This window comes from Myxocyprinus asiaticus, chromosome 35 (assembly GCF_019703515.2).
Source record: "Myxocyprinus asiaticus isolate MX2 ecotype Aquarium Trade chromosome 35, UBuf_Myxa_2, whole genome shotgun sequence".
Taxonomy (NCBI): Eukaryota; Metazoa; Chordata; class Actinopteri; order Cypriniformes; family Catostomidae; genus Myxocyprinus; species Myxocyprinus asiaticus.
Genome location: NC_059378.1, coordinates 20,511,397 through 20,524,050, shown reverse-complemented (window position 1 = coordinate 20,524,050; position 12,654 = coordinate 20,511,397). Strand labels below are relative to the sequence as shown.

At 40.5% G+C, this 12,654-nt stretch overlaps 1 pseudogene; it reads right to left on the bottom strand.

Moving 5' to 3' along the window:
* The window catches only part of LOC127425872 (tRNA pseudouridine synthase-like 1), a 45,432-nt pseudogene that overhangs the window by 17,008 nt on the left and 15,770 nt on the right, over positions 1–12,654 (bottom strand).

The following is a 12,654-nucleotide window of genomic DNA, read 5'->3' as shown; positions in this document are numbered from 1 at the left end:
TCCTGTTGGCTGGGGTTTGTTTTGTGGAGTATTTCTTGCAAAGACATTGGAGTGATTAAGTCATTTGTTTGCACTCATGTTGCAGCCGAGTGGACCGGCTCACCGAACGTTCATTTGACTGTTTGAAGAATCTGCACGTTCTTTTTGTGCTGGTTCCACCTAGCGGCTGGAGTTTAATTTGTAGAGTGTCACACCTTCAGGACAGATTTATGGATGAAGCTACATGCTCTTTGTGCTTATTCTGTCTATTGGCTGGAGTTTGTTTTATAGATTATCTCTTGCTGTTTAATTCTGTCTCACAAAATTTGTATAGAAACACCAGACTTGAGCAATCCGACAGCAAAGTTGTCATGGGGGTTCTCGTAGGCGTACATGGACTGTTTGAGTTTGGAGGGATGGGCGCCAGTAGGCTCTGTTGTGTGCGGGGTTAATGCGCATGTTTTTCTTTTTTTTTTTGTACTGGGGGATGTTCGAGTTTTGATGGGTGTTGGAATGTGGCCTTTATAATCTTGTTTTTGACACACAATCTATTTTTTTTATATGTCAAAATGTCAAATGTTAATATGAGTGGACTGTCTCTCTCCACTTGGCATGTGAATGGGTTGGGCCACCCCATAAAAAGAAGGAAGGATATTTCTCTTCTTAAGTGTAAGAAATATGATTCTTCAGTTTCTTCAAGAAATGCATCTTTCTCCACAGGAAGCTGACAAATTTGGAAAGATATGGGGTAGGCATTTTTTTTATAGTGCTGGCTCAAGTAAGAGCAGGGGAGTCATTATGCTGATAAGTAAACATCTACAATTCAAATGTTTCAAACAGAGCAAAGATAAATTAGGAATTATTGTTTTTGCTGAAATTCAGGGACAACGTCTTATTTTGGCTAATATTTATGCACCTAACATTGATGATCAGGACTTTTTTATAGATCTTGAATATATATATCATGATATAATATTGGAAGGAGACTTTAATCTTTTGATGGACTCAGTCCTTGATCATAGTGAAGCAAAAGTGTGCAAGCCCCCTAGAGCGACATTGACGCTTCACAGTATGTGTAAAAATCTTGGTCTTACAGATTTGGAGACTTTTCAACCCATCTGGTAGTGACTATACATTTTTTTCATCAGTCCATAAGATTTACTCTGGAATAGATTTTTTTATATATATATATATATATATATCTAAGTCCCTCATTTCATCTGTGGTTGATTGCTCAGTCGGAAACATTTTAGTCTCAGATCACGCCCTGGTGTGTTTAGAGGTGTTGCCACATATGGAGAAAAAGAAATCATATAGTTGGCACTTTAATGTATCCCTTTTGCAAAATCCTGAATTCCAACATATGCTAAAGGCTGAAATCAATGTCTGTATGGAGACCAACTGGTCCTCAGTATCCTCTGTGGGCGTGGCTTGGGAGACACTTAAAAAAATCCAAAGCACAAGAACTTGTGGAATTGGAAGGGAATATTACAAGTGCCAAGGCAGAGCTGAAGCGCCGAATGTCGTCTAATGGCCTCAGGGAATTGACCCGATTGAAATACAGATATAATACTATTTTGTCATGGAAGGTGGAGTTTTGGCTATTCAGGGCAAAACAGTCATACTTTGAGTCGGGGGACAAAGCAGGGAAACTCCTGGCTAGATATATAAAACAGAGAGAGTCTTTTTCTACCATTCCCTCAGTGAAATCTGCTGGTGGTGAAATATTTACCTCGACCATTGATATTAATAATGCTTTTAAAGAATTCTATCTTGATCTCTATAGTTCTACGTCTTCGTCTACTGATGAGGATTATTATATTATATAGAACTTCCTAAACTGACGACTGAGCAAAAAAATTATCTTGATTCTGAGATAAACTTGGAGGAGCTTGGCGAGATAATTAAGGCCTTGCCTACAGGCGAGATGGCTTTGCCACTGTATTTTTTAGATCTTATGCTACAGAACTGGCTCCACTTTTGCTAGAAGTTTATACGGAATCATTAAAGAATGGAAAGCTTCCGCCAACCATGACACAAGCAGTCTGATTCTTAAAAATGACAAAGATCCAAGCGAGTTTTAGAGTACCGTCCAATTTCCCTGATCCAGCTAGACGTTAAAATATTATCAAAAATTTTGGCTAACCGATTAAGTAAAGTTATGACATTTCTTATACATATAGATCAGGTGGGGTTTATTCTGGGCCATAGCTCTTTTGATAACATCTGGCGTTTCATCAGTATCATGTGATCAGTGGCGAATGATCAAACTCCAGTCGCTGCCATCTCACTTGAAGCCGAAAAGGCATTTGATATGGTAGAATGGGATTATCTTTTTAAGATTTTGGAAATGTACGGGTTCGGGAATGCTTTTATTGGATGGATTAAGTTACTTTATAGACACCCAGTAGCGGCGGTACAAACAAATGGATTAATTTCTGATTATTTTACTCTGGACAGAGGCACCTGGCAGGGTTGCCCTCTTTCCCCATTATTGTTCTGTCTTGCCCTGGAACCATTAGCAGCCGCGATAAGAAAGGTGGATGATTTTCCAGGGGTGATGGCGGGAGGTGTGGCGCATAAGATTTTGCTTTACGCAGATGATATTTTATTATTTGTCTCTGACCCTACTAGATCTATGCCTTGCATCCACAGAATTATTCATTCCTTTTCTAAATTCTCAGGATACAGAGTTAATTGTCTAAATCCGAAGCTTTGTCTCTGACAGCATACTGCCTGGTAACGGCTTTTCATCCAGGTGCCTTCTAGTGGCCCAAACAGGGCATTAAGTATTTGGGTATTTTATTCCCACAAATTTGTGTGATTTAGTTAGAGTTAATTTTGACCCTTTAATAAAAAGTTTTTCAAGCGATGTGGGCAGGTGGGCTTCATTACATTTATCTATGATTGGGAAGGTTAATGTTATTAAAATGAATTGTATTCCAAAATTCAACTACCTGCTACAATCTCTCCCTATAGATGTCCCCCTCTCTTACTTCAAGCAGTTTGATTGCATAGCTAAGTCCTTCATTTGGAATGGTAAAAGCCCCAGATTACATTGCAGTAAATTGCATAGGCCAATTAACAAAGGTGGGCTAGGCCTATCCAAGATTTTGTTTTATTATTATGCATTTGGTCTCAGATATTTGGCTCATTGGTCACTTCCACCTGAGAGAGCCCCTCCCTAGTTTTGTATTGAACAGGAAGTTCTTGCCCCTATTTCGCCATTGCAAAGCCTTTCTATCAAACTAACCGGAGATGTTAAGTTACACCCCATTATATCGCATTTGCACGTGGTTTGGACAAAAGTGTCCAGAGTGTTTAATTTGGACATTTATTTAAATGTTGCTCTGAGCATATGGCTGAACCCAAAGTTTTGTATTAATAAGTCCCCTTTCTGCTGGACAGAGTGGATTGTGAGGGAGGTTAATACGCTCGGTGACCTATATGAGAGTGGAGTGTTGAGATCCTTTGAAAATAAGGTTCAAAATTTTGGGATTCCCAGGTCTCAATCTTTTAGGTATTTACAGCTGCGCCACCTGCTTTGTACTATTTTTGGGAGTAGCATACACCCCTCTAAAGCGGCAGATACTCTGGGAGTGGTGATTACTGCTTTTGGAAAAGGTCATGAGGCATCAGTGTATAACGCCCTGCTAAGTCTGGGGGAGAGGGGGGAGGGTTTTAGTTTCATATAATGTGATTCCACATTTTCTGTTATGTCTGTTTGGCATGTTGAATGGAATCAATAAAAATAGTTAATAACCAAAAAAATCAAAGATGGCACTAGCGTGAATAAGGTTTATACACCTCTCCCCCCACCCTGATGCGACAACCCAGCAGTGGCGTCAGAACAACCCAGCTGATGAGTTACCTGACGCGGGCTCTTTGGATCATCTTCAGGAGAAAGTGGTTCTCGGCGTGGACAAATTGGAGGATTTATTTGGTGAAATAAGGTTTGTGTCAGTGTTTTTATCTATTATATCATTACTGTACACCAGAAAATGCAAAGATACCATTCCATAATCAGAACTGGATTGCTCATATTACATCAACTCCTTTTGGCGAAATTTACCTTTTCGAATCCAAAATATATCAACGACATGATTCATTTAGTTCATACACTATATCACCCTGTCTACACTGGAAACGAGTGGTGTGTCGCTGATACAAAGGCCGTTTCACAACACTCACGTCACGTGCTTCAACACACCGCTCAACGGAAGACCATGCGGGGCTTCATCCAAGTTCAACACATGAAAAGCATTGGTGTGCATGGTAAACACTGAAAACATATTTGAGTTTAGAGTAGAAAAAGTCAGGGGAAAAAAATAAGGTAACTATTAATTAATAAATAAATATAAGCCATCGAATCAAAGTCTGAGTTTTTCTTTGTACTTCAGAACCATCACCAGTGAGTCGAACACTTGTGTGAACAATCACAAACTTATGCAAACTTCGACCAGTTATTGCACAAAAATTACATTTATTAATCATGCTTCCAGTATTCCGATGACTGTTGGATTGCTAACATTATGGGTTGATTCTTTCTTTAACCTTTTTGGTAGCCCAGCATTCCTGTAAAAATGAACCAACATTTGGGTTGAACAAATAACCCATTTGCTGGGTTAAAATGAACAACACAACTTGCTGGGTTAGTTTAGCCCAACATGTGTTCTGTCCCATATTTAAACAGCGGCTGGCTAAAAACAACCCAATTTGGGTTATTTTTAACCCAGCATTTTTTAGAGTGAAGACTGGACATCCTATCTGGTATAGAGCTATTGTGTCTTTCACATTGTGTGTAGTGTATTTTTAACATGTATTTTAAATAATATGATACAAGCTTGTAGATGATAAAGCCCATTGGTTGAAGAACATGATTCAAGTGATTAAGTCATAATTGGCATTATGAATGCAAATATTTACCAGGCTTAGAGGGTTTATTGCTGGGAAATGAATTAGCCGTGGCGACTATTGGCAGCATGTTGTCAAATGACCGCTAGCCTTATATCTTTCTAGGAAATCAGAAGCTATTTATATAGTGAAGGCTAAAGGTGCCAATATACTTCTAGTGAAATCGAATAACAAAGGTTTGTGACATCATTTCAAATAAATATGACCAAAGAGAAGGTGTTTTTGAGTTTGTTCGGTGGTTCTAAACAGCTCACCAGCGCAAACTCTCACAAAAACGTTGAACTGGTGGTTAAGTAAACATGAAACATGAAAACATTGGCGTACAGAGTTGCCGAGCTGGTGTAAACTTAACTACACCTGTACGATCATTCGCATAGAGACATTTTCCAAGAACATGTCATGTAATTTTTTTAATTAGTCTACATACAAAAGGAACAAAATCTCCTCAAATACTCTTAAATCACAATTCACTCTGTCTGATATGTTGCTTCCGTCATGTGTTGTCTGCAGCCGAAAGCCATTTACACTTCTGCCCAAAGTAAGATATGCCTCTAATCATTATTCTTTTGTCTGTATTCTGCTCATCGGCACCCTTCACTTTCAGTCTAGCACCCTTTTAAACACCCATCTTTGCAGGATTATCAGTGTCATCACAAAATACAAAAACAGAGGGTAATCAGTGCATGTTATGGCTGCTTATAGAGTGTTAGCACATTAGCAGTGTCTGTATGTATACAGCTGCTCAACTTTTTCAAACTTCTTTGTAGCTCTGAGCAAAGAAGAACTTTGCCAAGAGGGTATTGAAGCTTTTAATGCTTCAACTTTTGAACAATGAATCCCTTTACACATGAAGTTGAAAAATGGATATTAGAATGAAATGACAAGCTTTCAGTTGCATTTGTCAAGTCCAAATCAATCCTTCTGCAAATTGTGAGAAGAGCACTTAATTCCATTTTGGTAACTCTGGAATATATTGTTGGTTAGTGGCAGACCAATATAGAGGTCAGGCAGATATAATCAGAAATATTTAGACATTCTGAGATATCTGTATCGGCAATTAAAGAGGTCTGCTCGGCCAATTCAACAGTAGCTTCTCCATATGTCAGTTCCAAAATCTACAGACAGGCTTGTCAATCGATAATGCTCATTTTCTGTTTTCTAATACTGTTTTGTGAATTTTGTGCTAATATTATAGAAATTTGTATTATATTGGAATTACATACATCTGCATTTTAAAGCTTTCAGTGCTATTTGCAGAAAATCTTCCCCTCAGTCACAGCCCTAGAGTATAATCAAATTTGGCTATAGTGCCAAGAGTGCAGTCAGTGATTATCAGTAAATAAAAACGTAAATTTCAGCCTGTTTCTCTCACAAAGCTATTGTATTGCTTCAGAAGATTTGAAATATAGTGCAAGAGTACTACATTTATGGTGTTTTGTTTTTTTTTTACATTTTTGAAGCTTGACAGTGTAAACTCAATGAGCAGTTTATTAGGAACTCTATGTTCCTAATAAAGCGCCTGACGTGGTCTTCTGCCACCTTAAGGTTCGACATGTTATGCATTCTGAGATGCTCTTCTGCTCATTACAATTGTATCTGAGTTACCATAGCCTTTCTGCCAGCTCGAACCAGTCTGGCCATTCTCCGTTGACCTCTCTCATCAACAAAGCATTTCCATCAGCAGAACTGCCGCTCACTGGATGTTTTTTGTTTTTGGCACCATTCTGAGTAAACACTAGATACTGTTGTGTGTGAAAATCCCAGGAGATCAGCAGTTACAGAAAACTCAAACCAGCGCGTCTGGCACCAACAATCATGCCATGGTCGAAATCACTGAAATCACATGTTTTCCCAGTTCTGATGGTTGATTTGAACAATAACTGAATCTCCTGACCCGTATCTGAATGATTTTATTCACTGCACTGCTGCCACACAATTGGCTGATTAGATAATCATATAAATAAGTAGGTGTACAGTTGTTACCAATAAAGTGTTCAATGAGTGTATATCCCCATTCACTTTCATTGAAAAAAAAGCAGCATGAAAATTTTCCTTTTGTGTTACATGGAAGACAGAAAGTCATGCAGGTTTAAAACATCACACGGTTGAGTAAATGATAACAGAATTTTCATTTTTGGTTGTGATATTCCTTTAATTATCAGTTTCCACCATCGGCAAACCATCAGTCAACCACTATTTTTGCTATTATCAAAACAATAAACAAAATGTCCCTCCTCAGTTTCCTAGCTGTACAGTTCTTTACATTTACTGGACAGAAAGAATCCTACCTGTGAAAGTGTCTCTGACTGAACGAGACACCAGGTTCCAGATGAGCCAAATCTAGGATCTTCACAGGGTTCTTAAAGTGGGTCTCTGAGTTCAGAGCACAGAAGGTGCTGAAGTAATGGGTCTCTAATAGCAGGTCAGTAGCCTCTTGCATTGCACTGATATTCAGTCTCCTGTAATGGATCAGAATCAAATTCTGTTTATACATGGTATACTCTGTTTATCTAGTTCATAGAACGGCTTGATAAACGAGTCATTAGAGAATGTTGTGTGGTGCAGTCAACAGTTCCTTAACACTGCATTTTATTACTTTACAAAATGAGCTTCTCTGCTGACAGTAGAGCTAGACATTGTAGTTAAAACAAACACACACAATATTTTTCAACTTTTTGATGATATTCAACATATCAGTGATCACTTAGTGTGACATGTTCACCGACAGCTGATGCAATGAATCTTAGCCTCTGACGAGCCCTTGATCGATTAAGCTTTTCAATCTTCGATTAATCAATTTCAGCACAAATGTGTTTAGTAATCATGCATTCAGTAATCGTGCCAGGAAATAGAGAGAAGACAATCTGCTGTATACAGTCATCCGCCACTAGAGGCTGCATGCTACGTCTTGTCAGCAACACAGAATCAGAAAACAGATGTGCATCCATCACTTCCTTCACTTCATTTCTCTATAGATGAACTTTACGTTTACTGCATAAACTGTGATAGTGTTAAAGTATAAAATGATAACAAGCATTGTTGATCCGCCAGTCTCCCTGTATTATCCATTACATTTGAATGAACTCGAATCTGTATCTTCTATACAAGATATTATTAACAGTAATATATTATCAGTAAATTTTACAATTCACAAATTTCTAAACAAAGCCTGAATGTATTAAAAATAAAATGAACTCAAAATTTTTGAAGAGGAAAATACCAATTCTCGCATTTCTTAAGTGTATTTATTTAAATATTTAAGCAGTAAGCTACATGCACATATAGTACTTTGGTTTCATGTTTTCACATGTCCTTCAAAAGAAAGGATTTTTTCTTCAAATGTTGACGTTTTCAAGTGTGTATTAGAGCGTTTGGTCTGTCAAAAATCAAATTTTGCATAAATAAAGCTTTCAATGAACAAAAATATGTCTCATATTTTTTTTAGTTTCAAGCTGTTCACCATGTAGAGTTTATTTAAAAAAAAAAAAAATAGATTTTCATTAATTACCTTTAACGATTGATGAAATGAATGACAATTTGACAATTGATCAAATTCAAATTGCGATATGGCCAAATGTGATTATTAACCTGCAAAGGGATGCCATATAAATAGCCTAAATACGAGAAATGAAGGAGAATTGCTGCTCTGCTCTCTCTTTTACTACACACATACTCAGAGAGAAACAGAGAGAGAGAGAGAGAGAGAGAGAGAGAGAGAGAGAGAGAGAGAGCGCATGATGCTCATGATACAGTGTTTTCAGCATATGAGCAGCTGTGAACACTCGACACAAATTCCTTTCCGGTACTGCTCTGAGAGTTCAGTTTGTGAGCATTTCAAACCACCTTATCAAAGCTTATTTCAGCTTACAGTTTAAACTACCATCAAATACACACAGGAACTCAAAGGTCTTCACTTAGCTTTCCACCAAAATTAAAGCTTGATTCAACCGGATGTATGAAATTGAAGGCAAAACGACAGAAATGACTACTATACAGAAAAAAGTAATATTCAATGTATTAGTAGTAGTAATACTAATATCAACAATTTAACATTAAATTAAAATAAAATATTATTAAACAGTATTATTTATATTAATAATAATAAATAATAATAATAATCATATTAATAATTATTATTTTTATATTTAAGGAATATCACATAAGCAAATATTTACTGAATATCAGCATGCTGTGATATAGACGTAGCAGCCTTGTGCTATCATAGATTTTTTCATTAATGTTTTCATTCATACTATGAAACTCTGTTGTGTGTAGCACTTTATTTGACCCAAAATTAGATACCGGTTTAATGGTAAAAATATGATTAAAACATGGTATCCAGAGAAATTGGGAAAAAATCAAGCAGAATTTAGGAACAAATAAAATGGATTTCATAGGGCCCTAATTTAGGAAACTTCATTACTTCATTTAATTTGTCAAAAGGGCTAGATGAGATCAAAATTATCAATTAGAAAACAGATGTTAAAAGGCATACAGGTCAAACAATTTTCAGATGAGCACAACTTACACAAATAAAGTTTGAAAGGAGTTAATCCAATTTATGTCTGGGGAAAGGGAGTTCTTATGAATCAGATGGAAAACCAGATGGAACGTGTGTGTGTGTGTGTGTACTAGACGAGTGTGGGTGTTGTACTGCGTCACTATAAGCCTGCAGCTTATCTTGGCCTACTTTCTCCCCAAAAATGAAGAGAGTGGAGAAAATAGCATTAATGTTCATGCGTCACCCTTGGAGACAAGCCTCACGCTCTAGCGTTCCAAAATCATAGGCTTCAAAAAGATATTTAAGACACACATTGCCATAACAATGCATATGTTCCTCATTCTGCGCTCTTTGGTTTCAATGTTGGCCTAGATAACCAGCAAACATTTGCTTGCCCTTATGGTGTTTCTTGTTTGTGTGTGTTTATAATTCATGTGCAGCTTTTCCCACTGTGAAACAGGGTATGTGTTTGTTCCTATTTCTTTCAGAGAGGATTTCGTTTCTGCTACATGGGCGTAGTGATGTGACTTTACACAGGAGCCTACTGAGCACATGCAGAAGGGGGACTGGCTCCGAAGGGGGGTGGGTGAAACTCACGTGTCTTGTAATGCTCAGCATAGATCACTCTCTGTTATGGGCTTTTCTGTGTGATGCCTGAGACCCAGATCAAAGTGGTACACATATGTCCGTGATATAGCGCGATAGCAAGCGTGGAAATCACTGTGCACACGGTAAACCCTTGTGATTCTGTTTCCAAAAAAACAAAAACAAAGACATTGATTCAAATTAGGTAATGGACTGCCTCATGATGAGTTTTAACTGACCCTTCGTAAAGCTACCGTTGCTTGCTCTGACAAGCTTTGCAGAACTTCCCATAGGAATGAATGGGAGACAGCGTGGTTTTTGATGAAATATTCTCATAAACGAAATGTATAATATTCTTATGTGTGCTTGTAACGTATGCTGAACCTGCTGACAATGATGACAATGACGAAGATGACGTGAAGATGAAGAACCCAAGTGCAGTTTATTTATAAATGTGATAACCAATAACCCTGACTACAAAACAAAACATGAACATGGACTAAACTAGACTAGACTAGACTAGACTTGACTTGACTATGGCTTGACTTGACTACAGCGTACCAAACACATACCATCACATTCAATACTTGACAACTACACAATGGAAAACATGAGGCTTAAATACATGTACATGGGGGAACATAAACCAATGAACAAACAGAACTCATAACAAGCTAATTAAACAATAACCCAACGAAAACATGACACAAGAACATGGAGGGAAAACAGGAATCACATGACAAGGGAAACAAGAACACATGACATGAAACAGGAACTAGAATTTCAAAATAAAAGACATGAATCAACACAATACACATGACATATCCCCCCCACTAAGGGGCGGCTCCCGACGCCCCAACACAAACAAAACACGTAAAACATGACATAAATTCAAAGTTCTTTAGGGAGCGGGGGGGGGTTGTCTTGAGGTGTGGGGCGTGGCATGGCGAGAAAGGGCGAGGGGCATGGGACCAAGGCAAAGTCCGTGGGGGGTGGAGCCATGAGAGGCTCGAGGGGCGGAGCCATGGAAGGCGGAGCCATGAGAAGCTCGAGGGGCGGAGCCATGGAACTTGGTGCCGGGAGAGTAGCCGAAGACTCGAAGGGCCAGGGTGGAGCCGATGGCAGGGAGGACCAAGGCGGTGCTGGAGGCTCAGAGGAGCAAGGCGGAGCTGAGGGATCGGAAGACTGAGGTGGAGCCGGTGGGACTGAGGACCAAGGTGGAGCCGTAGGGAAGGAGGTCCCCGGTGAAACTGACAGATCGGAGGGACGAGGCGCAGCCAGAGGATCGGAGAGCCAAAGCGGAGCCAGGTGACCGACAGACCAAGGAGGAGCCGGAGGGACGAGGGACCCCGGCACAGCCGACAGGCTGAAGGACCGTAGTGGAGCCGAGGGAACACCGAGCTGAGGCAATGTCGAGGGACCGACAGGCCAAGGCGAAGTCCAGGGCTCGGAGGGTCCAGGCGGAGTCGGAGGGCCGAAAGTTCCCCTTGCCTGCTGAGGAGAACTAAGGGTGGGTATAAGGGTGGGAACCATCTCCAGGTCCCACTGCTCAGGTGTGGCTGTGACATGGCATGGAGCAGGCTGAGGCGTTGCTGTGACGTGGCATGGAGCAGGCTGAGGCGTTGCTGTGACGTGGCATGGAGCAGGCTGAGGCGTTGCTGTGACGTGGCATGGAGCAGGCTGAGGCGTTGCTGTGACGTGGCATGGAGCAGGCTGAGGCGCTGCTGTGACGTGGCATGGAGCAGGCTGAGGCGTTGCTGTGACGTGGCATGGAGCAGGCTGAGGCATTGCTGTGACGTGGCATGGAGCAGGCTGAGTCATTGCTGTGAATTGGCATGGAGCAGGCTGAGGCGTTGCTGTGACGTGGCATGGAGCAGGCTGAGGCGTTGCCGTGACGTGGCACTCTGGCACTCTGGCTCGGCGGCGGCCATGTCGTGGACCTCTGGCTCGGCGGCGGCCATGTCGTGGACCTCTGGCTCGGCGGCGGCCATGACGTGGACCTCTGGCTCGGCGGCGGCCATGACGTGGAACTCTGGCTCGGCGGCGGCCATGACGTGGAACTCTGGCTCGGCGGCCATGACGTGGAACTCTGGCTCGGCATCCGCCTCCCCCACAGTGAATGGGGAACCGATGAACCGTAGGGCGAGGTCGATATATTGAGCCAGGCTGAGGGAACTGCGACCGCCAGGCATCAAAAAAGAAATGGACTCATTCAGACCCAATCTAAAACAGTCTTTGAGGGCAACCTCATTAAAGTCCACCTGGCTGGCTAGACCGCAGAAGTCCTCAACATAGTCCTCCAGGGGACGATTCCCCTGACATAGGCGCAGAAGTAAAACTGCTGGGTTCATGGTTGGGTGAAGTATTCTGTAACGATGTTGGCTGCTGACACTGGCAATGACGAAGATGACGTGAAGATGAAGAACCCAAGTGCAGTTTATATATAAATGTGATAACCAATAACCCTGACTACAAAACAAAACATGAACATGGACTAAACTAGACTAGACTAGACTAGACTTGACTTGACTTGACTTGACTTGACTTGACTTGACTATGGCTTGACTTGACTATGACAGTGCTGAAATGAAGAGTGACATTTTAAAGCATATTTGTCTGAAGAAGAAATTGCTAAATTACACAGTAATTTGATTGAAAACTGTGGAGACTGTGAA